Genomic DNA, 26289 nt, shown 5'->3' with positions numbered 1-26289 from the left:
TTTTGTACTCCAGTATTTAATGAAGAGAAGACTCTTTTCCTTGATAATCTTAACCCCACCACATGCATCTTTCAACCCAAGATCTTCCCTTTATTCTGATAGATTTACATTATCTTCTTCTTCTCTCCCTCTCTCTTCTCTTTCCCTTTCTGTCTCTCCCTCTCTCCCTTTTCCCCTTTTTTCCCTTTTTCCTTCTCTTGTTCTCTCTCTCCTTCCTTCTTTCTCTCCTTCTTTCCCTCTTTTACTCCTTCTCTCCCCTCTCTCTTTTGCTTTCTGTTTTCTCCTCTTTGCTTTATATCTTTCCCCATTTTCTCCTCTCTTCCTCATAGCTTCAAAATTTCCCTATGAAAGTTCCTCCTTCGTTGACCACAAACATGCAGATCACCCCATCCTAAAAAAGGGAAAAAAACTTTTATCCAATAATAATAATAAGAAAAGCCCCATATATACAATAACATTTATAGGAGCCTTTTTTAATACAGCAAAAAGCCTGGAAATAAAATAAATATCCATCAGCAGGAGAATGGCTGAATAAGTTGTGGTACATGAATATAATGGAATATTACTCTACTGAATGAAATTATAAATATGCATGTAGCATAGGAAAAATTTTATGAACCAAAGACAGAACAAAATGAGTACCTAGAAAACAATCTACATAATAACTACCCCCATATAAATGTTTAATATTCTTCCAGGTATCTTATATCTCTTCTCCCTTTCGTAGGCAAACTTCAGTCTATTCTCTTTGTTTCTCCTCTCCCTCACTTCTCAAAACTTTGCCACCTATTAGTTCCTGGCTTCTGAACTAATAACTCAAGCTCAATTGGAACTCTTCTCTCAAAGAGACCAATGATTTCATTGTCAAATCTAATGGTCTTCTCTTTGTCCTCATTTTTTGACCCTCTTAACTACTTCCTCCCCCTGGATACTCTTGCCTCTTTGAATCCCATAACACCATTCTCTCTTGCTTCTTCTCCTATAGATTTGATCACTTTTAATCTGCTTTCTGGATCATCATCCATATTATATCCCCAAATGGGGGAGGAGGGAAGAGGAGATATAATCTGAGGCTTTGTTTTGTTTCTTCTTCTTTCTCTGTCATTTGATAGCCTCTTCAACTTCTACAGGTTTAATTACTATCTGTGTGCAGAAAAGTTGCTGATATGAATTGGTAGAGTTTCCTCATCCAAGAGTTTCCTATGCCAATGAAATCACAGATGCAATGCTTATCCTCTAATTCTCATGCAGATGATTACTGGATTCATACATCCAGCCCTAATTTTTCTCCTGACCTCTAGACCTGCATAAGCAATTATATATTAAAATTTTTTCACTGGATGACTCATAAACACTTCAAACTCAACATATACAAAACAGAAGTTACCATCTTTCTTACAATATCCACCCCTCTTACAAACTTCTCTATCAGCCTTCTAGTCACCTAGGTTCATAATTCAGTTTCATCCCAATACTTCTCACTCTCCTTCATCCCAGATGTCCAATTAGTTGCTAAAGTTTTTCATTTCTACCTCTGAAGCATTTCTCTCATCTGTCCCCTTCTACCTACTTAATATTTCAACCATTCTAATTCAGATCTTTCTTGCCTTCTGCTTAATCTATTGCAGCAAAATCTAGCCATTTCCCTCTGTAAACCATACTTCACACAGGTTCCAAAGAGATAATACTAAAATGAAGGTTATATCAAATCATCCATCTGTTCAATAAGTTCTAGTGACTCCCTATTGTTTTTGAAAATAATTGGTTCTATAGTGGTCTTATTTTGTTTTCTTTTTGAGTGAAAAGAGGTAGTAGGGAAAGAAAATAGTTGTATTTTAGTAGCGGGGGAAAAGTTTAAAATAAATAAATCCAAAATAAATCCTTCCCAAGAATCAAGGCACAGATCATATCTCAACTGCTCTTTAAAACTTTCTGGAACACAGCAAACTTTCTCTTGATTCTTTATCTTCCTGTAATTGGGTATAAAATCTTTTCTGAAATATCTTTCCTTTCTTTTAGGTGAGTTAAATAGAAGAAAAACTTTTGCTTATGTCTAAGAAAGGAGATTCTGGCTAGACAGAAGCCAGGTTTAACTTAGTGTGACAACAATAGAAAGTAGAAAGGAAATCAGAAAAAAAGAAAGGAAAGGTAGGTGGAGGGTTTACCTTTTTGTAAGTGGACAAAGCTCGATTAAAATACTCTAGATTTTAGATTTAAGTTTGTACTTTGCTTGCCTAGAACATTTCTTTCCATAAAGATATCTTTCTAATAACTCCCTTCTTTCCACTCACACACACTTTCTAGATTATGTGAATTGTATTGTTCTATTGTTTCACTTGCATAGTCCATGTCTCTCTGATAAAATTCTGAGCTATTCAAATTCAATAATCATCCTTTCAATTTCCATTCCATCCCCCACAGAACCTAGCTTATTGTAAAGTATACAGTAGGTGATTAAGACCTACCTGGCCTACTTGATTTGCAGTCATTCAAAAGCTGTACTATTCTTTTGTCATGGAGAGAAATAACAATAATAGTTAATATTTATGTAGAATTTTAAGGTTTACAAAATAGATTGCCCATGTTATCTCATTGGGACCTCACAAGAAATCTATTCAGTAAGTCTATCACCATTTAGTCAATGAGAGAAGGGAGATCAATGAGATTATGACATATCTATAGTAACTCGGCTAGCAAGTAGGGGCAGGATTATAACTCAGTTCTCTCCTGGCTCCAAATCCAAAACCCTTTTCACTGGACTACATGGAGGCATGTTTCTACTAACTTGCTCCCTTTCCCCTCTAAAGTAGCTATCATTTCCCATGTAATTCCCATGTAGATCTAATATTTCGCATTGAAGAAAAAAATGAAAGACTTCTCTTGACTACCTGCAATCTCTCCCAAATATTGGATGCATTTCTGTTTCTGAATTTTTTGTGCTGAGAAGTGTTTCTAAACATCTGATATTTCAGGAGCTGAAGTGCATATACCTATTTCCCTGTAAATTTCATTAAATGAGGAATCAGGATTACATCTGTCTGATGCTCAAACAATTTTTAATGGAACCAAAATCCTCTAAGGATTATCTCAAATCCAAGTAATATTCTTAAGTGTGCTGGGACCAAGATGTTGCCAGAGAGCTATATGGCTAGAGATATGTCCCTCTATCTTCTTAAAGGGACTCCACAACAAAGAAGTCTGATTCTGGGGCCATTGTTTCATCTAAAGCATTGGCTATCTTATATGAAGAAGTACATTAATCGAAATTCAAAGTAACTATAAACAAATATGAGTAACTCTTTATATGAGGGCAATTCAGAGAGCAATTACATCTCAGCCCAGTCTGGTCTGCTTAATCTCAATTTCATCTGTATCTCTTAATGCCTAACTTTACCCTGAACTGAACTTTCTCTCTAAACCTTAGATATTTCACCTTCTATGGGATAATCCTCTCTATATATTACACATTTATAGCTTTTCATTGCATCAGTCAAATTAGACTGATCAATCTATCTGATCTATCAAATTATTCACTTCTTCTTTCACTGAATTCATCAAATCTCATTTTCCATATGCCTCTGGAATTTTAGTTAATTCTCTTTGTGACATTTGGAGCCTATCCTTTTTAGATAATAATTGCAGAAACTCGGATGAGTCTCAAAACTCTCTGATCCTCTTCCCTCACACTTCCATCCCTTCACCCTGAAGGAAATCCTAAATAATGAATGGGAGATCAGTTTGGTAGAAAGATCTTCTTAGGTTGAAAGTTCCATAAATGCAGGGACCACATCATATTTAGACTTTTTTTCTCCCCAACCCCCAGTACCCAGTAAAGTGTTTTGCAGGCATCAATGTGTGTTGAAGTGAATTTAATTAGGAGACCTGAAGTCTAGTCTTTGTTTTAACCTTAGTTCTGAGCAAATCATTTAATTCCTCTGAACCTGTTTCCTCATTTTCAAAAATCGATTGAGGTATACAACTGAGTAGTACAATGGAGAGAGCATTGGGCCTGGAATCAGAAGGACCTGGGTTCAAATTTAGCTTATACACTCACTAGCAGTGTGACTCTTATCAAAGTACTTAATGTCCATTGCCTCCATTAATGGGAATAATTACAACACTTACCTTGCCAGGTTGTTTTGGATCAAATGAGATAATAACTGTGAAGTGCTTAGAATAATGACTGCAACATCTATCAGTGTTAATTTATTAGTATTAGGCAGCTAGGAGGTGCAGTGGGTAAAGTAAAGGAACTGAAGTCAAGAATACTAGAATCCAAATATGGCTTCTGTTGCTTCCTACCTATGTGATCTTGAGCAAGTCACTTAACTTCCATTTGCTTCAGTTTCCTGATCTGTGAAACTAGAATAATAATGGCACCTATCATAAACAGGAGGAAAAATAGGAGGAAAATACACAGGTAGTAATCATAACTGAATGCAAAGGGGGCAAACTCTTCCATTGATTAGAAGAAGATAGCAAAGAGACACATATAGAGTAGAACTAAGGGACTGGAGCAGAATCTATTATACTTTAGCTGAAGAAGAAGAAAAAAACAGGGGTAGCAATCCTGATCTCAAAGTAAAAGCAAAATAGATCTAATTAAAAAGAAATAGGGGAGGAAACTACTTCCTAAAAGATACTATGAAAGTGCTGATCATTATTCTTCATTCTCAAATCTTAAAATCATTACAGCATGTCTGACTATGACTGGTCAGATCAATATGAGTTCAGAATGTGCTGCCACATATTAAGCACAAACAGTCCATATGAACATTTGGGATGGAGTCTCTAACTTTATGCATCTCATGTTTCTTCAATTCTTCAATTCTATTTTGCTCACAGAGCTTAACACCTTCTCTGATGAGGGCACACCATGTGTCTCTCATGTTGTTCAATCAGTTCTGTGTCAGTGTCTCTCATATTGTTCAATCAGTGCTGAAGTTCTTAAGAGAGACATTGAAAGTGTCCTTGTATCATCTTTTCTGACCACTGCATGAGCACTTGCCCATAAAATAATCTTTTTGGCAAGCATACATTTGTCATTCAAACAATGCAGTCAGTCCAACAGAGTTGTGTTCTCTGCTGTAGAGTTTGAATGCTTGGCAGCTTAGTTCAAGAAAAGACCTCAGTGCCTGGTATCTCATCCTGCCAAGTGATTTTCAAAATCTTCCTAAAACAATTCAAATGGAAGCAATTAAGTTTCTTGGCATGGTGCTGTATATTGTTCAGGTTTCACAAGCATACAACAATGCACCAAATGATATCAAAAAGAGTGCATGATTTGGGCATAAAAGGTTAAATCATATCCAAATTAGAAGAGCAAGGTGTAGGCTACCTGCCAGATCTATGGAAAAGAGAAGAATTTGTGACCAAATAAAAGACAGAGAGCATTCAACCTACAAAATAGATAATGTTATTAATATTAAAATAAAAGACTTTAATATAAATAAAACCAATGCAACCAAGATTGGAGGGAAAGAAGAAAGCTGGGAAACAATCTTTATAATAAGTATCTCTGATAAAGGCCTTATTTCTCAAAGATATAGAAGGCTAAGTCAATTATATAAGAATATAAGCCACTCCCCAATTGATAAATGGGCAAAAATATGAATAAGCAATTTTCAGAGAAAAAAACAAAGTTATCTATAGGCATGTTGTAAAGGGCTGAAGTTATGAAAAGGTGTACTTGAATCAGACAACTGAGCACTTGAGGCTAATTATCTATTCAATAAGAGACAATGACTCCATTAGCATATTTGGACAAATGGCTCTTCTCCCCATGGGTGCTTGCTGAATGTTTGATGTTAAGGTAATTGTGCAAAGATTAGAGGGTGCGGTGAGAAAGGGGAGTCAGGAGAAGGAGGAGAAAGGTGGAGATTCTGGACTCCAGAATCAAGAAGAGATCTTTGGCAAAACTCCTGGCAGTTTGCCTGCTTCTTTCACTCCTCCCCCTATCGACCAAGGACTTTTACTTATCCTAACTCTGGCTAATCCTGAGGCCTCAGGGAACTAGCTTGGACTTAACAGCAAGTGAGAAATACTTTAAATCACTTTTGATTAAAGAAATGCAAATTAAAACAACTCTGAGGTATCATCTCACACTTATCAGATAGGCTAATACAATCCCCCAAAAAGGAAAATGATAAAGGAGAGGATTAAGAAAATTGAAATAGTAATGTATTATAGGTGGAGTTGCAAACTGATCCAGACATTCTGGAGAGCAATTTAGAACTATATCCAAAGGATATGCATACCCTTCGATCCAGCAATACCACTACTAGATTTGTATCTCAAAGAGATCATTAAAAAGGGGAAAGCCCCTACAGGTGCAAAAGTATTTATAGTAGCCCTTTTGTGGTACCAAAATATTGAAAATTGAGAAGATATCTATAATCAGGAATGATTGAACAAATTGTAGTATATAAATGTAATAGAATACTGTTATGCAATAAAAAGTAAGCAGGAAGATTTCAGAAAAACCTGGCCTTATACAAATTAATACAAAGTATAATAAATAGAGCCAGAAAAACATTGTACATTATCAGTAGCATTGTGTGATGATCAGCTATGAATGATTGAGCACTTCTCAGCAACACAATGATCCAAGACAACTAAAAAGGATTCATGAAGGAAAATGCTATCCATATCCAATAAAAAAAAAAAAAAAAGGGCTCTGAACACAGATTGAAGAATATTTTTTCTCTTACTTGATTCTTTTTTTGTGATGTTTTTCCCTTTGATCTGTTTCTCCTTTCACAATTGTGACTAATATGGAAATATACAATAGCTCATGTAAAAATCCATATCAAATTAATTACCATTTTTGGAAAGGGGGAGGGAAAGGAAGGAAGGAGAAAAATGTGAAACTCAAAATCTTAAAAATGCTTTTTAAAAAAAAGTCTCAACATGTCATTGGGGAAAAAGTAAAATGCTATTAAAAATAATAATTTTGCAAGGTTGTTGTGAGGATCAAATGAGATAATATTTATAAAGACCTTAAGATAGTGTCTGGCATATAATAGGTGTTTAATAAATGCTTTTAAAATGATTAAATTTTATATCTAAAATCATAATAGAGTTTGAATACTTAATTAGGTCTCAATTAGGCCACATGAAGGGACTGAATTAGCTAACCTGAAAGGTCATATGCAGCTTTAACTATGATCCTGGGAACTCTGTGATTCTACAATAGTATATTTGTTGTTGTTATGTGACTTATGTCACTAATATTATGGAGCAACTAGGTGGTGCAATGGATAGACCTGGAGTCAGGAAAACTCATCTTCCTACATTAGAGTCTGACTCCTGACACTTATACTAGCTGTGTGACCCTGGACAAGTGGCTTAACCTTGTTTGTGACAATTTCTTCAACTATAAAATGAGTTGGAAAAGGAAATGGCAGAGAATTCTGGAAAGATGACAGAATAAGTTGGTAAATTTCAAACTCTCCAAATTTCCTCCACAAATAGAACAAATTTGCACACCAGCGTGAATATAGACTGGTGAAAAAATCAAAAAGACTTAGAGCAGAGCAGGGGTTCTCCAGGTACTCCAGATTAACTTGTGTGAAGTGTAAACACCTCCAGACTAGCTCCATACTAACAGCAAGTAGGAAGCCCTGGGGGTGAGTTGGGTGTGGCAAGGGCCTCAACAGGAACCACAAAAACTTTCACTTCATGGACTGTTTGTGGAATTCAGGTTTGAGTCCAGGTAGACTGAATGAACCTTGACTGATTAGGAATGCCAGCCCCCAGTTGTACTGCTGAGACTCCATTCTGGGTGAGAAGAAACCAGCACAATGAGTGCAAAGGCGGTGGGGCAGGGACAATGATGGCTGCAGGCACTTACTGGAGGTTGGAACTCTTGGTTTGGGGTTGCAGGTCAGGGGGGAAAACTGAAGTAAAGCTTGAGGCATTATCCCTCCACCCCATGATTAGAGGTGTTTACACTAATACCTCTTATTTTTAAAAAAAGATGAATCGGCAAAGAAAAAAGAAACCCATCGTAAAAATTTAATATTGAAACAGGGAAGACCAGAGTTCATTTTCAGAGAAAAACACTGAAGTTAAAAAAAACAAAAAACAAAAAACAAAAACTTCCATCCCAAAGAGTAATGTGAAATGGCTACAAAGGATACGAATAGACAATTTTCAGATGAAGAAATTGAAACTATTTGTAGCCACATGAAAAAGTATTCCAAATCACTATTAATCAGAGAAATGCAAATTAAGACGACTGAGATATCACTAGATGCCTCTCATATTGGCTAAGATGACAGGAAAAGATAATGACAAATGTTAGAGAGGATGTAGGAAAACTGGGACACTGAGACATTGTTGGTGGAACTGTGAATGAATCCAACCATTCTGGAGAACAATTTGGAACTATGCTCAAAAAGTTATCAAACTGTTCATATCCTTTAGAAGTGTTACTACTGGACTTATATCACAAAGAGATCTTAAAGGAGGGAAAGGGACCCACATGTATAAAAATGTTTGTGGCAGTCCTTTTTATAGTGGCAAGAAACTGAGTGGATGCTCATCAATTAGTATATGAATGTTGTGGAATATTATTGTTCTGTAAAAAAAGGACCAGCAGGATGATTTCAGAGAAGCCTGGAGAGACTTACATGAACTGATGCTGTGTGAAATGAGCAGAACTAGGAGATCATTGTACATGACAACAACAAGACTATAAGATGATCAATTCTGATGGATGTGGCTCTCTTCAACAATGAGATTATTCAAACCAGTTCCAATTGTCCAGTAATGAAGAGAGCCATCTACACCCAGGGAGGGGACTATGAGAAATGAGTGTGCACCACAACATAGCATTTTTACTTTTTCTGTTATTGTTTGCTTGCATTTTTGTTTTCCTTCTCGGTTTTTTCTTTTCCCTCCTTTTTGATGTGATTTTTCTTGTGCAGCAAGATAATTGTATAAATATGTATACATATATTTGGATTTAATATATATTTTAATATATTTAACATGTATTAGACTACCTGCCATCTAGGGGAGGCAGGGGAAAGAGGGGAAAATTTGGAACAGAAGGTTTTACAAAGGTCAATGTTGAAAAATTACCCATCCATATGTTTTGTAAATAAAAAGCTATAATAATAATAAATCAAATGAGAGACACTGAGGGAAAACTTAAAAATCCAAGAAAAACAAGAATATTATAAGAAAAAAGTTAACCAACTAGAAAAGGAGATGCAGAGTCTCAAAAATGAAAATAACTCTTTGAAAATTAAAATTGGACAAAGTGAAGCCAATAAAGCTATAAAAGACCAAAATATAGCTGAACCCATTATAAAAAATGAAAAAACAAAACACAATATGAAATATAATAAAAATGACACCTCTGGAGAACAGATTAAGAAGAGAAAATATAAGAATAATTGGACTGCCTGAAAGTGGTGACAAAAAATAACCTTGATACAACAATGCAAGAATAATAAAAGAAAATTGTCCTAGAGTGATAGAACATGAGTAAGTAGAAATAGAAAAAATCTACTGATCACCATCTCAAAGAGATCCTTTGTGGAAAACACATGGGAATATTACTGCCAATTTTTGAAACCCCCAGATCAAAGAGAAAATTTTGCAAGAAACAAGGAAAAAACAATTCAAATACACACTGGATCTACAATTAGAATTGTATAGGACTTAGCAGCAGCCACAATAAAAGACTGCAGGCCCTAGAATCATATTGTCTGACAATCAAAAAAACTAAACCTGTGGGCAAAAATATCATATCCAGCAAAATTATCTATAATATTGGATTAGAAAAAAATGGACTTTCAACAGACTTGCAGAGTTTCAAGACTTTCTATCAACCAATAGAAATTTTTAGCATAAGAAATAGAAATATTTAACATATAAGAGCCAATATGAAAGATCAGTTTCAAGGACCTCAACATAGACAAATTGCTTATGTTTTTCTACATGGGAAATATATATCATCTGTTTAATGTTGACATTAACAATAGGAGAGCTCAAAAGAAAGATTACGGTAGAGTTAAGATAAAAATAGTAATCAAGTTATACAAATGAAGTGCAGAGGAAGAATAGCTACAGAGGCATTAGAGGGAGGGAGGACTAGTATATCTGAAAACCTCATATTGGGAATGGATTAAATAGGCAACACTACATATATACCATGGAGAGTATTGCTCCAAATATTGGATTTAACCTATATTTTAATATATTTAACATGTATTGGACTACCTGCCATCTAGGGGAGAGGGTGGAGGAAGGAGAGGAAAATTTGGAACAGAAGGTTTTACAAAGGTAAATATATATTACCTCCAAAATATATATTAAAAAATAAGGGAAGAGGAATAAGTGAATGGGGAAGCAAGGGGTAAGGGAAGAAGATAAGAGAGGGATCCATGGGTGGGGGGAGGTCAAGTAATAGAAAGGCAAGTTAAGGAGCAGAATTAAAGCAGAATCAGTAGGGATAGGAAAGATATATGTGTGTAGGTGGGGGGGTTGTATGTATGTGTATATTTATACATAAATATATCATGTCTTAACTTTAGATTGCTTAGGGGTGAGGGAGGATGAAAAAAGAAAAAAAAGAATAAAGTAAAAAAGGTATGCAGCAGAGAACAAAAGAATAATTTCTAAGGAAGTAAAGATGGACACTCATGAATATAATTTCTTCTATAATTTCTAATGTATACATATACTTTCTTGAACTGGTAACTTCTTGTTACATAATTTGAATCTTTCTTGATGTTCTTCTGGGCATTTGATTAATTGAAAAACTACTTTGTATTTAACCACTCTATATGTGTATACCTAGACATAAAAACTTTATACATAGATGTATAAAACTCTGTGGATAAACCCTCACAGCAGACATTGGCCTTTAATAGATTACATCATTATAAGAAAAAACAGACAAGATGTGAGAGTTGTGAAGGCAATGTGTGGCACAGAGTGCTAGACCAATCATAGACTTATCCTCTCCAACCTAAACATTCACATTCAACAAAAATAGTGGCCTCAAGGTAAGATGACTACAAATAAACCCAGATTAATAATAGATTAGAGCTCTTCATTGAGCAGTTTAGTGTTAATTTGAAGGAAAAACTGAGCCAACACAAGGTTGGCAACAGTGGAATAAAGAAGGAGTAAGCACTTTTCAGAGATTTGGTATACTATACTACATTTACTCATCTGAATCAGAACACTCATAAACAAGATTGATTTGACAAAAATGATGAGGAAATTCAGAAGCTACTAAATGAAAAATGAGAACTCTATAGGTTTACCAGCAGAATAGTTCATCCTTTTCTAAGAATGCAATAGTTAATTCCATCAAAAATCAAGTACAATTGAAGCTTAGAGAGAAACTCATAAGAAGACAGATGAAATTCAGTTTTACTCAGATAGTAATAATCTAAAGCACTCTTATGATGTCCCGAAGGCTATTTATGGGACAATGGTGTATCTCAGCTATTCAGTGCTGATGGAACCACATTGATTAGTGAACCTGAAGACATCGTCCTCAAGAGATGGGCTGAGCACTTCCATAATGTTCTCAACCTGACCAAGACCTCTGTTATTGTCTGTCATGAGGATTTATGGAAAATCATGACAAAATTTAGTTATCTAGACAAGTAAATTCTTGTACTTTTCAAGTCACTTGGTAGTCCTTGGAGTCACTGGGACATCTTGGAATGAAACAAGGCTATGTGCTTGCTCCCATGGTTTTTAATGTGATGTTTTTCAGTAATGTCAGATGCTTTTAATGAACATGAAAATGGTACCAAGGTCAGCTACTACACTGACTCTAAATTATTTAACTTGAAAAAGCTATATACACTGAGAGCAAAAGGAAGAGAGATTTGCTGCTCAACTTTTTGTTCAGATGATTGCACACTCAATGCAGCCTCTGAGATTAAGATGCAGCAAAGTATAGATAATCTGCAGTTTATGATAATTTTGGCCTAATACCACCAAAAAAACAGAGATCCCCTCTTGGCCAGTTCCACGTCATCTCTACATAAAGCCATTGATTATAGCAAATAGAGATATTTGGAATATTGTGTATAAGGTTACTTATCCTGGCAGTATTACTTTCCAGATATGTCCATATAGATGATAAGGTTGATGCAAGCATTGCCAGAACAACTCGGCGTTTGGGAGGTTCCAAAGAAAAATGTTGGAAAGAAGAAGTATTAGGCTGATTATCAAATTGAAGGTCTACAGAGTCATCGTGCTGACTTGATTGTTGTATGCCCATGAAACCTGAAGAGTATATACTGGTGTCATGCCAGGAGACTGAATTACTTCTATTTGAATTGCCTTAGGAAGATTCTGAAGATCACCTGACAAGACAAAAAACCTGAGTTCCTTTCTCAAACTGAACTGCCAAACATTTTACCACAAGGAAAGCAACTCCAATTGGCTGGTCTCATTGTTCTAATACCTACATCAAAGAAAACACTGTATTCTATAAGCAAAGCAGAATTTCAGTAGTTTAAGAGAAATATGAGATGTTCAAAATTAGAGACTTTTTCATTCCAAAAGTTCATGTGGACTATTTATGCTCAACCTATAGGAGAACCTTTCAAGGTTTTATTTGTCTGATTAGCCACAGTCAGACAACCTTGACCCAAACATAGTGATGTCATCTTGGTTCTTTTTGAACACCAACAAAATCACAGGTTAGCTTTATATTTATGCTGCATACATTTATATTTTCTCTGTATATATTTTTCTATGTACTCATCTACCCTCTCACTTGTTAGTTCCTTTAAAGTGAGGGTTACTTCATTCTTTGCACTTTATAGCAATGGGCATAGTACTAGTCACATATATAGTAGCCTAATAAATATTTGATTATTGATTGCATTACATTACCTCTAAAGAAGCTTGCTGGGGGAATCTGATATAGATAAATAAGTCTAGCACTAGAAAAATTGAGGAATAATTGAGTTTTAACAATTGATTGGCAAGGAATGGGAAAAGGCTCTAGGAGATGGCAGCATATTATACACGTTTTTCCTTTTCAAGTGAAGAGTGTTTCCTTTGGAAGTCCTAGGTCTATGATTGCTTTCAATTCTATGCTCCAAAGTGCTTATTATGCGTAATTTTAAAACAATGTGCTTTGAGAGTGTGCCAGAATGTCAGCCCTGAGAATTTTAGCATCTGTTGAATCCACTAGTAAGAACTTTCAGGAGGATTTGAGTTTAAATCCAACCTCAGATACTTACTAGCTGTGTGATCCTGGGCAAGTCACTCAACCCTGTTTGTTTCAATCTTTTCATCTGTAAAATGAGCTGGAGATGTTAATGTCAAACTGTCTAATTATCTTTGCCAAGAAAACTCTGAACAAGGTCACAAAGAGTCAGAGATGACTGAAACAAACAAATAATAATTAAGGATTTCCTTTGTCCAGTGAACCAGAATAGATATCATGTGTTCATAATAATTCTCAGAAACTTGAAAACTAACTTTGCAATTGTAGGGAGGGGGAAGAAATTATTTTCATGGCCCTCCACTCACTGTTTAGCACCCATTACTTTGTATTGGCCTCTCCTGAAGCAAGGTGTTATACCCTCATACTAGCCCTAGCTAGCCAGGGTTTGCTTTCTTTTTTGTTCCAAATGGACCAGTTTCTTAGATTTAAAAAAAAAACATTCTTGACTCCAATTCCCATCAATGCTGACCTTTTTCTTTCATTTTTTTTAATTGAAGCTTTTTATTTTCAAATCATATGCAAGGATAATTTTTCAACACTGACTCTTGCAAAACTTTGTGTTCCAATTTTTACCTCCTTTTCCCCCACCCCCTCCCTTAGATGGCAAGTAATCCAATATACATTAAACATGGTTTAAAAAATTATGTAAATCGAATACAGTCATGCATATTTATACAATTATCTTGCTGCACAAGAAAAATCAGATCAAAAAGGAGGAAAAATGAGAAAGAAAATAAAATTTAAGCAAACAACAACAAAAGAAATGAAAATGTTATGTTGTGATCCACACTCAGTTCCCACAGTCTTCTCTCTGGTTGTAGACGGCTCTCTTCATCACAAGATCATTGGAACTGGACTGGATCATCTCATTATTGAGAAGAGCCATAGCTAACCATTTTCTGTATCATCCCTTCTGGTCTTTGTTGGAAATATTCTGCAAGTAATTAGTACGAAGGTGTAAAATGACTGACAATGGCCAGTGTTCCACCTACCAAATAAAATTTGCATTTTAACAAGGACCTTTAATATATAAACTACAACCGAGTAAATGTGGGGATTTCAGGCCTAATAACAAGCCCTAGGGAAGAGATTTGGAAAATGTCAACCCTTCACATCTCTTCATTTAAGTTGCCATTTAATTTATCTACACATGTGACCAGCCCAACAACCACTTCAAAATTGTCTTGAAATGCAATTGACTTGAATGTTACTTTATAGACTCATCAAATGATGAAAAATCATAGTAAGAGAACCTAGAAATTTTTAGTCCAAATTCATCCCTTTACAGCAGAAAATCTGTGGCCCAGAACAGGAGAGTACTTTCTAAGATCAGTCTCCTAATTAGTTGCCAAGCTAGAACTGGAACCTGGATTTCTAGTGTTTTTTTTCAATGCCTCTCTTACAAATTACTAGCTAAATCACAGGATGAATAATATTTCAAAAGAGCTACAGGATCACTTGTGATAAGCTCCAGGCCAATAGAAGCAACTACTAAAAAAGTTCTCAATGATCCCTTTTTTTCTTTTTGTGCTCCATGTTCCAAAAAACCTTTCCCTGGTCCTCTTTCCCTCCAGATTAATGTAAACATTATTTCTGCTGTTTTCTACTGGTAAGTTTTACTTTGGGCCAGAACCTGTCATTTCATTGATAGGGGGGGAGAGAAAGGGACATCTAGGATGGTAAATCCTTCCAATGATGCAAACAGATAAAACAATTCATCTATAACACAGTCTTGGAGATATGTCTAAGTCACAATGAGATCTAATATCTTACTCATGGTCATGTATCCTTTTTTCTAATGGTTCTATTAGTAAGGAATAGCATGTTTATATGGAGCCAAAGTCTTCCAGCAGTTCTATTTCAGCCTCCTGAAGTAATTCTGACCAAGTCTCATTATATCTTCTATGAAATGACACTAAATTATTTCATCAGTTATCTCTTCAAGAAAACTATATGGAAAAAAGCATTTAACTAAGAGTCAGAAAACCTGAATTCTAGACCCTGTTCTATCACAAACTAGCTGTGTGGCTCTGGACAAATCATTTGACTTCTTGGTGTCTCAGTTTCATTTTCTATAAAAAATAAAAAAAAACTATATTTGCCCTGGTTCACCAGATTGTTTTAAGGATTTAATGAGATAATATATGTGAAGGTGTTTTGTAAACTTTTAAGTGCCATATAAATGTGAGATACCATCTTTATCTTTTTTTTTAATTAAATGAATAATCAATATAATTAATTAATTCTGTACTGCTAGTCAGATTGTAGTTTCCTCAGAAGTCTTACATTTCTTAACATTTCAATTGTTTATCTTTTTTCCTTCAAAAATGTGATTATACTGTCTCATTTTTAAAATAGTATATCTTTGCACACAGAGACCACAAAATTCAGCTCTGGATCTTGTGCCTCTGTCTCATCTCTCTACTTCTATCTGCTTCTCTCTATGTGCCTCTTAGTCTCTCTCGCTCTCTTTCTCTCTCTCTCTCCCTCTCTCTCTCTCTCTCTCTCTCTCTCTCTCTCTCTCTCTCTCACACACACACACACACACACACACACACACACAGACACATCATATCCCATATACGCTATTTCTTATCATTCTACTTTCCTCCAAAACAGTACAGATACTAAAGCTAATCAATCAATAAGTTCTTCCCAATGACCAATGTCTAATCTGCTAAAAAACAGTTATCACATCTAGCATAGTGACTTACATATGGTAAAGAGTTTCTTGAGTGAAACTGAAAAGAAGTAAAACTCAAGAATAAGGAGTTAGATTATTAATCAAGAAATCTTGATTCTGCAATAATTTCTCTAGTATAAAACTAGTTTCTAGAAGGCAGTTCCCTAGCAGTATTTAAAATAATTTATCCCTAGGGCACATAATTGAGTCATTATTTATTTCTATTAACTGCATATAAGTAAATGAATAGATTTTTTTGATCCCTCTGCTTCCCATCCAACAAGCTGGTTGCCTAGGATTAATTATCATCATTTAACAATTTTAAATTCACGTTTTCACAACCTGCAAGTACTTCTTCATAAGATGAGAAAAAATAGATGACTGGAGGGCATGAGATTACAATTACAAATATTCAAAATGCTCTCCTTGAAACTATCCTTTGAGATACATGGGATAAGCATTCTCCCCATGTTACAGATGAAAAGACTGAAGTCCAAAGAAACAAATCGATCCCCATGATTATTCAGTTATCAGTAGAGATGGAATTTTAATCCAGATCTCCTAACTCAACACCCAGGATCCTTTTTTACCATATCTAGCTGTTGTTATTGTTCAGTCATGTCCAACTCTTTATGACCTCAGTCAGGATTTTCTTGACAAAGATACTGGAGTGGTTTGCCATTTTCTTCTATAGCTCATTTTTACAGATGAGAAAACTGAGGCAAACAGGATTAATTGACTTTTCCAGGGTCACATAGCTAGTAAGTGTTTGAGATGGGATTTGAACTTAATTCTTACTCACTCCAGACCCAGCACTCTATCCATTGTGCCACCTATCTGCTCCACTGTATCTGATTACCTTTAGCTAAAAGGGAAAGAAATCAGAAATCCAGATGGAAAAGCAGATTAAGTACTCTCTCATAATTTTCAAACTTTCTGAAACTGGGTTATATTTTCTGTCTCTTTTAGTTTCCCCTACATTCCCTTTAATACGTATAAGAGTATTTTATGTACTACAGAGATTCCATAAATGTGTAACAATATCCAGTGCTTCTTTTATTCCTCTGCATGATGATAATTCTCCATAATAGGAACCAAGTCCTTTTATAGGTAATATAAAATTTTCAGATTACTCAGAAACTCAACAAAACATTAAACAATTGGGGAGGGTGGAATTTAACCTACATACCAAAATACTAAAAATCTACATTGGACTTAAAAGAAATATAATAATCCTATTCCTCCTTTCTATTTCATTTTGGCTTAATTTGTGTAGGGGTTAGTACTGGAAAAAGAAAGGGGATGTCTTGTGGGTATGGTCAATGTTTGTGCTCTCTTTGTCTAGGAATAAAGGAAGGAAAAGTGGTGAATGGAATGACGCATATATTTTTCAGAGATGGCTAATGTGAAATTTTGTTTTGCTAAGTATATTTGTAAGTAAGATTGTGAGTGAGATTTTGTTTGTTTTGTTTTTTTTCCAATCCAGGGAGGAGAGGACCAGGAAAATCAAAAAAGGGAAGGAAGGAAGAAAAGAAGGGAAGGAGAGAAGAAGGAAAGGATAAAGAGGGAGAGAATGGAGAAAGAAAGAGAAAAGAAGCCTCTTGAAGCACTTTTTGAATAGACATAAGAGAATAAAAGGAAAGTCAGAAAAAATCACAAAGTTTCATATTGCCCCATATGGTGGTACATACTCATGCACTTGTCTCTGCTACTAGTGAGGCTGAAGTTGGTGGACTGCTTGAACTCAGAAGTTCTAAGCCGCAGTGAACTGGGTCAATTTGTTGTCCATGATAACATGTTGAGTCTCCAGGAACAGAGGGCCACCATGAGGAAGAAACTAGCCCAATTCAAAACAATGGAGTAAGTATTGAACAATAATCATGTGTCTGGCAAATAACAAATTATTTAAAATGCCTTTCAATCACTTAATCATTTGTTCTTTTTATTCAAAAGGCAATAGTGAGCCAGCAAGAATTCTTGAGTCAAATAGAGTCAAACCTGTGTTTTGGGAAGAATACTTTATCATCTTGTTTGATGAATGAATTGAGCAGAAAAAATCTAAAGTCATAAAATACAATCAAGAGGTTGTTTTTTTAATCCTGATAATATACCAGAACTAGAGTAATAATCATTCCAATTTTTCAAAAAATATGTGTTCTGACATAATTGACAAGAATGCCATTCCTGGTCTCCCTCACAATACTGATTGACAACAGCCTCTGATGGCCCACTACATCCAGGGGTCCTTAATCATTCTGTGCTTTCCTCCCTGCCCTGCCATCTTCTCACCAGCTGCCCTGCCCTACATCCTGCAATACCTTCTGCCCACCCAATCTCTGTTTTCCAATTTTGGCATAAAAATTATATCTATATCATAGTTGCTATTGAATTGGACAAGTTAATTTACTCCACTATGGATTCAGTCATGATCTCGGAAACTTTCCAGATCATAATACCTCTCCTGGGCTATCATTGCTCTATGTGTGTTATCTTCCCCATTAGAATGTAAACTTCTAGAAGGGAAGAACTAACCTCACTTTTATGTCTGTAACCAAAGAACTAAATCATTTTATCTATATACCTGTTTATAACTATATCTATATACCTATATTATTTCTAGGATTCTTAATTTAACATTTAAACTGACATATTATGCACATAGTCCTGTACTATTTGAGAGATTCAAAGATTTATAAGAAATTGTATCTATCTTGATTAAGTATATGATCTAGTAGAATGCAACTCTATTCTAGTAGAGTAGCAGATACAATTTGTGTCTATTATATTCCATCTTGTTCGAGCTTGATGAGTATCAAGCATAATGAATACATCTAATTATTTCTCTTTTCCAGGTATACATTCTTCACAAATTTTAAAAGCATGCTTTACAAGTCTCAAAATTGTTAGCAAAAAAGTCTATTGAACATAAGAAACCATGAACAATATCCTGCCACAGACCATGGGTGACCAGCCACCAAGCTGCCATTAATCAATCATAGGTATGGTTGTTTAATAACTGTAAATGGACTTAGCTGTTCTATCATACAGTCTGTATTTATTCACAATTTAACTATAAGAATATCAGGACACATTTTGTCAAATATCTTATTGCAATTAAGGTATGTTGTGAGTAATTCCAATGCTTCTGCGATTGGGATGTTTGATGATTTTATTCATAGGCATGAGTATTACTTGTAACATATCGGTATAAAAATGGAGGTTTGGGGGACAGTTGAATATAATTTGAAAAGTATCATCCTGAGAAGGATGACCATAATGGTGAAAACTTGAGATATATTTGAGCATTCTTTAATTAAATTTTCTGGATGCAGTTGAGAATGTTTATCCTAGAAAACAGAAGACTTGGAGAGTAAGCCCACAACTCTCTAAATATTTTAATGACTGTCATGGAGAACAGGTGATTAGACTTTAGTCATTTGTACTCAGAAGGCAGAAATAGAAACAATAGGCAAAAATTGCAATATCAGATTTCAGCTTGATTTAGTCTTGATTTCTAATAAGTAAAGCTCTCCCAAAAGAGAATGGTCCCTCTTTCAAGTGAGCACTTATTAGGAATGATGTTGTAGGGATTCTTATTCAGATGAATTATATTATGTGACCTTTGTGATTGTGAGTGGTACCGAAATAATTACTATATAAGAGATAAAAAAAGAAAGATAACTATTGATTAGAATAACCAATATAGATTATTTATTTATTTATCATTCAATTTTTAGGTAGCATTTATATGTCACTTTAATTTTTGAAAAGAATTTCACAAATATTATCTCATTTTATTTTTACAACCGTGGGAGAAAGGTGCTATTATTGTTTCAACTCATTAATGGTTGGCATTTTGGAACTGCTGCTATGGCTTTTGTGATTGTTAGGTTAGGGCAATTTTTATTATAAAAAAGCAAAAGACACCAATCAGACATCATTTTAATAATGAAAAATATTGCTGATCATCCTGAAATAAAATTCTCAAAAGTTTTCCATTGAGAGAAATTTGGTAAATTTGAAAATAAATTACTATTTATTGAGCATCTTACTTAGTCATCACTGGTTTAGAGGCTATTTGGAGTATACTAGTAGTATAAGGATATGATGATACCTGCCTTCAAGTTCTAGTTGAGACAAGATTAAAACAAATGAAAAAGTTAACCTATGACTTAATCCATGTGGGTTATATTATAAGTTTTATGGGGTTCCAGAGATTAAAAAATCACTGATATATGAAATAATCAGGAAAAATTTTATGGAATTATAAGAGGATTCAGTTGGGTCTTGAATAGAAAGAAAGAAACACATTCTGAATTCTTTATTTGGGGATTAATATGAAACCAGCAGCAGCAGTTTAATGGCATCTCAAGATTCTCAAAGTAGAATACTTACAAATATGCTCCATTTGAGCAAAAAAAAAATATTTACTTTTAAAAGATAAATGACAAGGGTGGGTTACAAAAGGACTCTTCACTTTATAATTATGTTTTCTTTGGAGTCTACTAAGAAGCAAGCTCTCCTGGCAGTACTATATGATTGATTTGATACCCAGACTTATTTTCCAGAACAAATCTATTTCATGAAGATGGCTTCATAGGCTGAATTGTCCCTTGAACAGTACAGCCCCAATTTTCTTATAAGGATCATGAGTACAGATTCTCAATCTTTAATTAAACTCTCTCTACTGTTTGCTAAAATTATGTAACAACCCAATGTCAAATATGACCCTTGAAATGATCACCCTGTTATCCACAGTCAGGAAGCTTCTTTGACATAGTAAATATCAGCTTGGTTTCACTTTGCAAAGACCAGATTTAAACAAGGTTAACAACTTTGAAGATATTAATCCAATGTCATTGTTTAGGAATGCAAACTCTCTTTCAGGGAAATTCCAGACTATTATATAGCAGACTGAAATTGATAACAGAATTAAAACTGATTAATTAATTTACCTGGTATAATAATATATTCTAGTGTTCCATCTAAATCAATAAAACATGAGTTTATTGAAAGTAGGAACTAGTTTCTCTTTTAGTCTTATATGTCCAGTGCCTAACATAATATCTTGCACAGGCTAAACACATAATGAATGTTTATTATTGTTGAAGACTTTGATGACTTCAAAGTATTAATCTCTGTTTTTTTTCTAGGTTTTTAGAGTTTCTATAGTCCTAAAACTTTCACTTTCTTGGAACTACACAACTAGACTCTAGCTAGATGCCTTGAGCCTAGAAGAGAAACTGAAACTAGATCTAATAAGCCAGCTTAGCTGATCTGCATTAGATTCAAAAGAATCAAAAAGGAAAATGTAGACTCATATTATCTTTCAAAACAAAATAGAGCATTTTAATAAATACATCAAATGACTATTTTAAGTGATATTATTTGACTTAACTACATACACTATATCAGAAAAGTCAGAGTACATCATGGTTAGGAAATAGCCCAAAGAGAATAAGAAAAATTATTAGAAAAGAAGAAACTGACATACAGCGAAGTATGTTGATCGAGGACAAATTATCATTTAGTCACAGAACTGGAAACAGAAATCAGGTGTCCTCACTCAGAAGGACACAGGATTTCAAATAGTAAGTATTTTAATTTAGGTTATAGGATTATAAGATTTAGTTCTGGAAATGGTCCTAGAAATTATCTAATCCAACACTAACTGTTTATAAATAAACCTAGAGACATGAAGTGACACATTCAAGGTCACACAGATGGTTAGGAATATTTTAGACCCAAAATAAGATGCTCTTTGAACCTACAGAACCATTTTACACATCTGTTCACTGATTTTCTAAATTACCAATACATCATAAACACAACGGCCAAGCTTAACATAATTCAAAACTAATTAACAGAGAAATCTCATGGCATCCCAACATTTCTGAGTCCTTTGCTAAGGTTTCTCCCTTTCTAGAAATATGACAAACTTTTATTTTGGATGCTGTGAAACGCCTTCCCTGCCTACAAATTAAATACATGCTTCTGCCTAGTTGACAATACTGTTGATGCTCTGTTATATTATTTACCTTTTCACCAAAGAAAAGCAAGTTTTCTGAGCTTGCTTTTTCTCCTTCTCCTTCTTCTTCATCTTCTTTGTCTTCATCATCATCTTCATGTTCCTTTTTTTCTCTTCCTCCTCCTCTATCTTTTCCTTTTCTTTCTCCTTTTCCTTCTCTTGTTTCTCTTCCTTCTCTTCCTCCTTCTCCTCCTTCTCCTTCAGTAACTTAGACCCAAACATTGTTTCCCAAAGTGGGTCAAAGGATCCCAGACAAAAGCCCCAGCACTTAAAGGTCTTCAACTAGAGAACAAAGAAGCCTTCAGAGGAACATAATTTAGAGATAGAGCAGAAGGGGAAGAGCTCTAATCTCTTGTTGAGAAGAAGCTAGTGAGAAAGAAAAAAATAAGAATCTAAATCAGAAAAATCTGAGAAGGAGCCTATGAATCATGAAGAAGAGAAATGTGCCTGGTCTCCTAGCCAGACACTTTTTGCCCTTGTGATAGATGAGAGGAAAACAACAAAACAATTCTATAGGAAACTGAGAGATTGGAGGCAAGAAAAATGTCTGCTCTAGTTCCCTTTCTTCAATTTAGGAACATCAGAACTTGTTGATCCTGTTGCCAGAATTGGGATTGCCCTCTCCCAGGATTCCACAAAGAAGTTGGGAAGATGAAGCTTTCACTTTTTTATTTTTTCACTATTTTCATTTTTTCAGTCTATGTTATATCTCTATAGAAACTGAAATTAACAGGCATAAGACAAGACAAACATATCTGTATTTCTAATATATAGGGGATTTATCCAGTTCTTCCACCAAGTATGTAACAAATTAAATAGTTCAACTCTGAGGATTCTTTCCATTAATAATACAAGCCAAGTTTCTGAATTGCCCAATAGTGAAGTTCCATGGATTCATTCATCAGCAGTTCACATTGGTACAATATGGACAAAGTGTAGGAATAATACATTTCACTAGGTAATAATATGCACCAGTCCTGACAGTCCCCATTTTCCAAGCTCAGAGATGAAAACCTCTATTTTTTTTAATTTCTTATACCATCTTGGCAAGCAAGAATGCACACAACATTGTGACTTCAAGAACCTTGTCTCAGTTTCATCCATGATATATTGCCACCAAAGTGAGTCATTTGCAATGCAGTACTGTTGTGCCTTTCTAATTGCATCTCAGATCCTCCAAGATCTAAAAGATATTCCTTCAAAATATACCTGAATGAACTTTAGATGCAAAAAATTACATATTTAATAGTCCTATCTAAAACCACAAAGTATATTTTATCTTTCATCTATTACTGAAAATATTCAAATACTCCAACAAGAACAAAAGAAAAATTAAATATATGAAGCAAAAATGCAAAAAAGTGATAATGAATAACCATGTGCCTGAGAACCTTTAAATAGTAAATTATAAAACTTGTATTTGAATATTTTATTTTTGTAAATAGAACATAATATAAATATGTGTATAAATATACAAAAAGAAATTGTACATACAGCACAGATATAAATATATTTATAAATAAGTACATTTATATATATATGAAATACAGAATAGATTTTTGTAATGAAAGAGTCTAGAATCATTGAATGTTTATGCTTCATATATATTAAGTCTGTAATTTTCCTAAAATTAAAAATAAGAAATTATTTTAAGACTATATAGAGATTCACATGAAGTTAAAGTTGCCTTAATTCTATACATACATACATACACACACACACACACATAAAAGTAATTATGTTAGAATCCTTTTTTTTTTAGAAGGGGAGGAAAAAACAGAGAGAGAGAGAGAGAGAGAGAGAGAGAATTCAGCAGATTCCCTTCAAAAAATCTTTCTGAAATAATCCAAGTTCCCTCAAAGACACAGTTCACATTTTTTTTCCTTCGATTATTTCCTTCCAATCCTTTGCAATCCTAATTTTTTTTAATTGTCTCTATTGTACCCTTAACATGAGACCTGAGCCAATCTGCCCCCTTCTCAGGGAAAATAGAACCAATGTGCCAAACTCTCTCCAGCCAGACACCTTCTACTTTTGTTTTAGATGAGAGAAAAACCACAGAACAATTGCACAACAAAGTGGAAGCCTAGAAGCACGAACATTTTGTTCTTTAGTCCCTTTCACTCTTCATTTTGGAAACATCAGAACTTGTTGATACTACTGCCAGCATCTGTAAAACTCTCCGAGCTTTTACCTTCCCTCCCTCATAAAAGACTAAAGATGCTACTGTGAGCAGCTTGAACTTCTATTAGTGTCTCCAGCCCAGACCCAGTCCTTTTCGAGCTCAGGAAGGAAGATTTAGTCTGGTAGAAAAGGAAAACACCGGCCTAGATCTTGAGATGCTGACCTCTGCTCCTCTTCTCCCTGAAAAGGGGAGAGGAGGAAAAGAGAGGAGGAAAATTCCTCAGTCTTCGAACTCCCTTCTTTTTTAGGCTTCTTGGTTCCCATCTCCTCTAGGGACCTACAGAGAACTCGCACCTCACTCTCAGCTTTCACTCCTTACCTCTAAACTTGTAAGAAGAATTGAGTCCAGCCTGAAGAGAAGGTCAAGAGTTAGGGAGCTCGATTAAAAACGCTAGAGTAAGGCAATACTGGGACTCAATCATTTCCTCCTAACTTTTTTTTTTTTTGCTGTGTCCCCTTTTCCCCCACTTCTTCCTCTCTCCTTTTCTCCAGGGACCATGTTGTTAGTTGGAATTGTATGTGTAAATTCTGTTCGGAAAGATTTCATCACAGACCCCCTAGAAAAGTTAGTAGACCGCCCAGGAACACCACCCCTAAACACACACACACACACACACAGACACACACACACACACACACACACACAGACACACACACACACACACACACACACACACATACACCACCCAGTTCCTCATCAAGTAAACTAGACAATGTTGAGACGGGGTACGAGTAGGGGTCAGTCTGAGTAGACGGTTTAATCACCGCAACAATCCACTCACTCCACCCATTTTACAAATGGCTTCCCCCCATCCTCCCCCGAGCAACCCAGGACTTGTCAAAGCTAGAAATCATCCGGAAGTGCAACTTCTTAGAGGAGAAAAAGAATAGTGTGAAGAACACCTGAAGAGCTTGAACGAAATCTCACTTTTCCTTGTTCTTTGCCTTTCCCCTCCCCCTCCTCTTCCCCAGCCCATTTCCAGCACCAACTCCCCCCTACCCCCCATCTCCAATCAATAGCGGTTGCTGATTTTTCACAACAATTGCAGCTGTCTAATTCATCAGTGAATAATTAAATCAAAGAAGGCCTGGCTTCCCTGCACTGAGAATGATTTGGGATTGAAGAAATGATGTGTGTGTATGTTTATGTCCGTGTGTATATGCTTTTTTTCCTTTTCTAAATCCTGTCAGATTGGAGCAAAAATTATAAATAGGAACCTGAAAGAAAATGGGGATGGTAGGTGTGTAGGGAACGGAGTACTTCAGTAGCTTTAGCCTCAGATGACTTGCTTAAACTCTGGGAAATCGGGGCGATGCAAGCTTCAAAAAGAATAGGGGAGGTTCTCCTGTTGGAGAAAGAAGAAGAAAAGGTGGGGATTTTTAAATGGAAATAAGAAAAGTGGGAAATATTTAGGTAGTCTAACCTCTGGTGATTCTCTGGAGTTAAGTCGACTGTGAGCTATTCCCTTTCATTTGTATCTCTACAGATTTATCCCCATTCTGCTGCCGGGAATGAAAAGTAATTTCTAATTATCTGGAAATATAACTTTGGGGAGGAAAAGTCACTCTTGTGACTGTTTTTAAGTAAAATGGAGGCAATATCAGAAGAAACACCCAGAAACCATATTGATTTAGACACTAATCCCTCCTTTCTTATTCCTCTAGTAAGCAACAGAGTTTGCTTTTGGTTTGATTTGGTTCATCGGGGAAGGAAGTAATATATGTTGTTGTTTTCGGAAACAGCCAGGTCACTGAGCCCCAGTCCCGCCCTACTCAATCCCAAATTCGGACGATCCTTCTTCTTTGCACAGTCCAAATAGCCCCACAAAGAAAAGGGGAAAGAAAAGGAAAGAAGAGAAGGGGGAAAATAGAAGAGAGGAGAGGAGAGGAAAGGAAAGGAGAGGAGAGGAGGGGAGAAGAGAGCACAGGAGAGGGAAAGGGAAGGGAAGGGAAGGGAAGGGAAGGGAAGGGAAGGGAAGAGAAGGGAAGGGAAGGGAAAGAAAAGGAAGGGAAGGAAGGAAGGGAAGGAAGGGAAGGGAAGGGAAGGGAAGGGAGGAAGGGAAGGGAAGGGAAGGAAGGGAAGAGAAGAGAAGAGAAGGGAAGGGAAGGGAAGGGAAGGGAAGGCAAGGGAAGGAAGGGAAGGGAAGGAAGGGAAGGGAAGGGAAGGAAGGAAGG

Source organism: Antechinus flavipes, chromosome 1, assembly GCF_016432865.1.
Source record: "Antechinus flavipes isolate AdamAnt ecotype Samford, QLD, Australia chromosome 1, AdamAnt_v2, whole genome shotgun sequence".
Classification (NCBI taxonomy): Eukaryota; Metazoa; Chordata; class Mammalia; order Dasyuromorphia; family Dasyuridae; genus Antechinus; species Antechinus flavipes.
Note: the sequence above shows the minus strand (reverse complement) of the source record.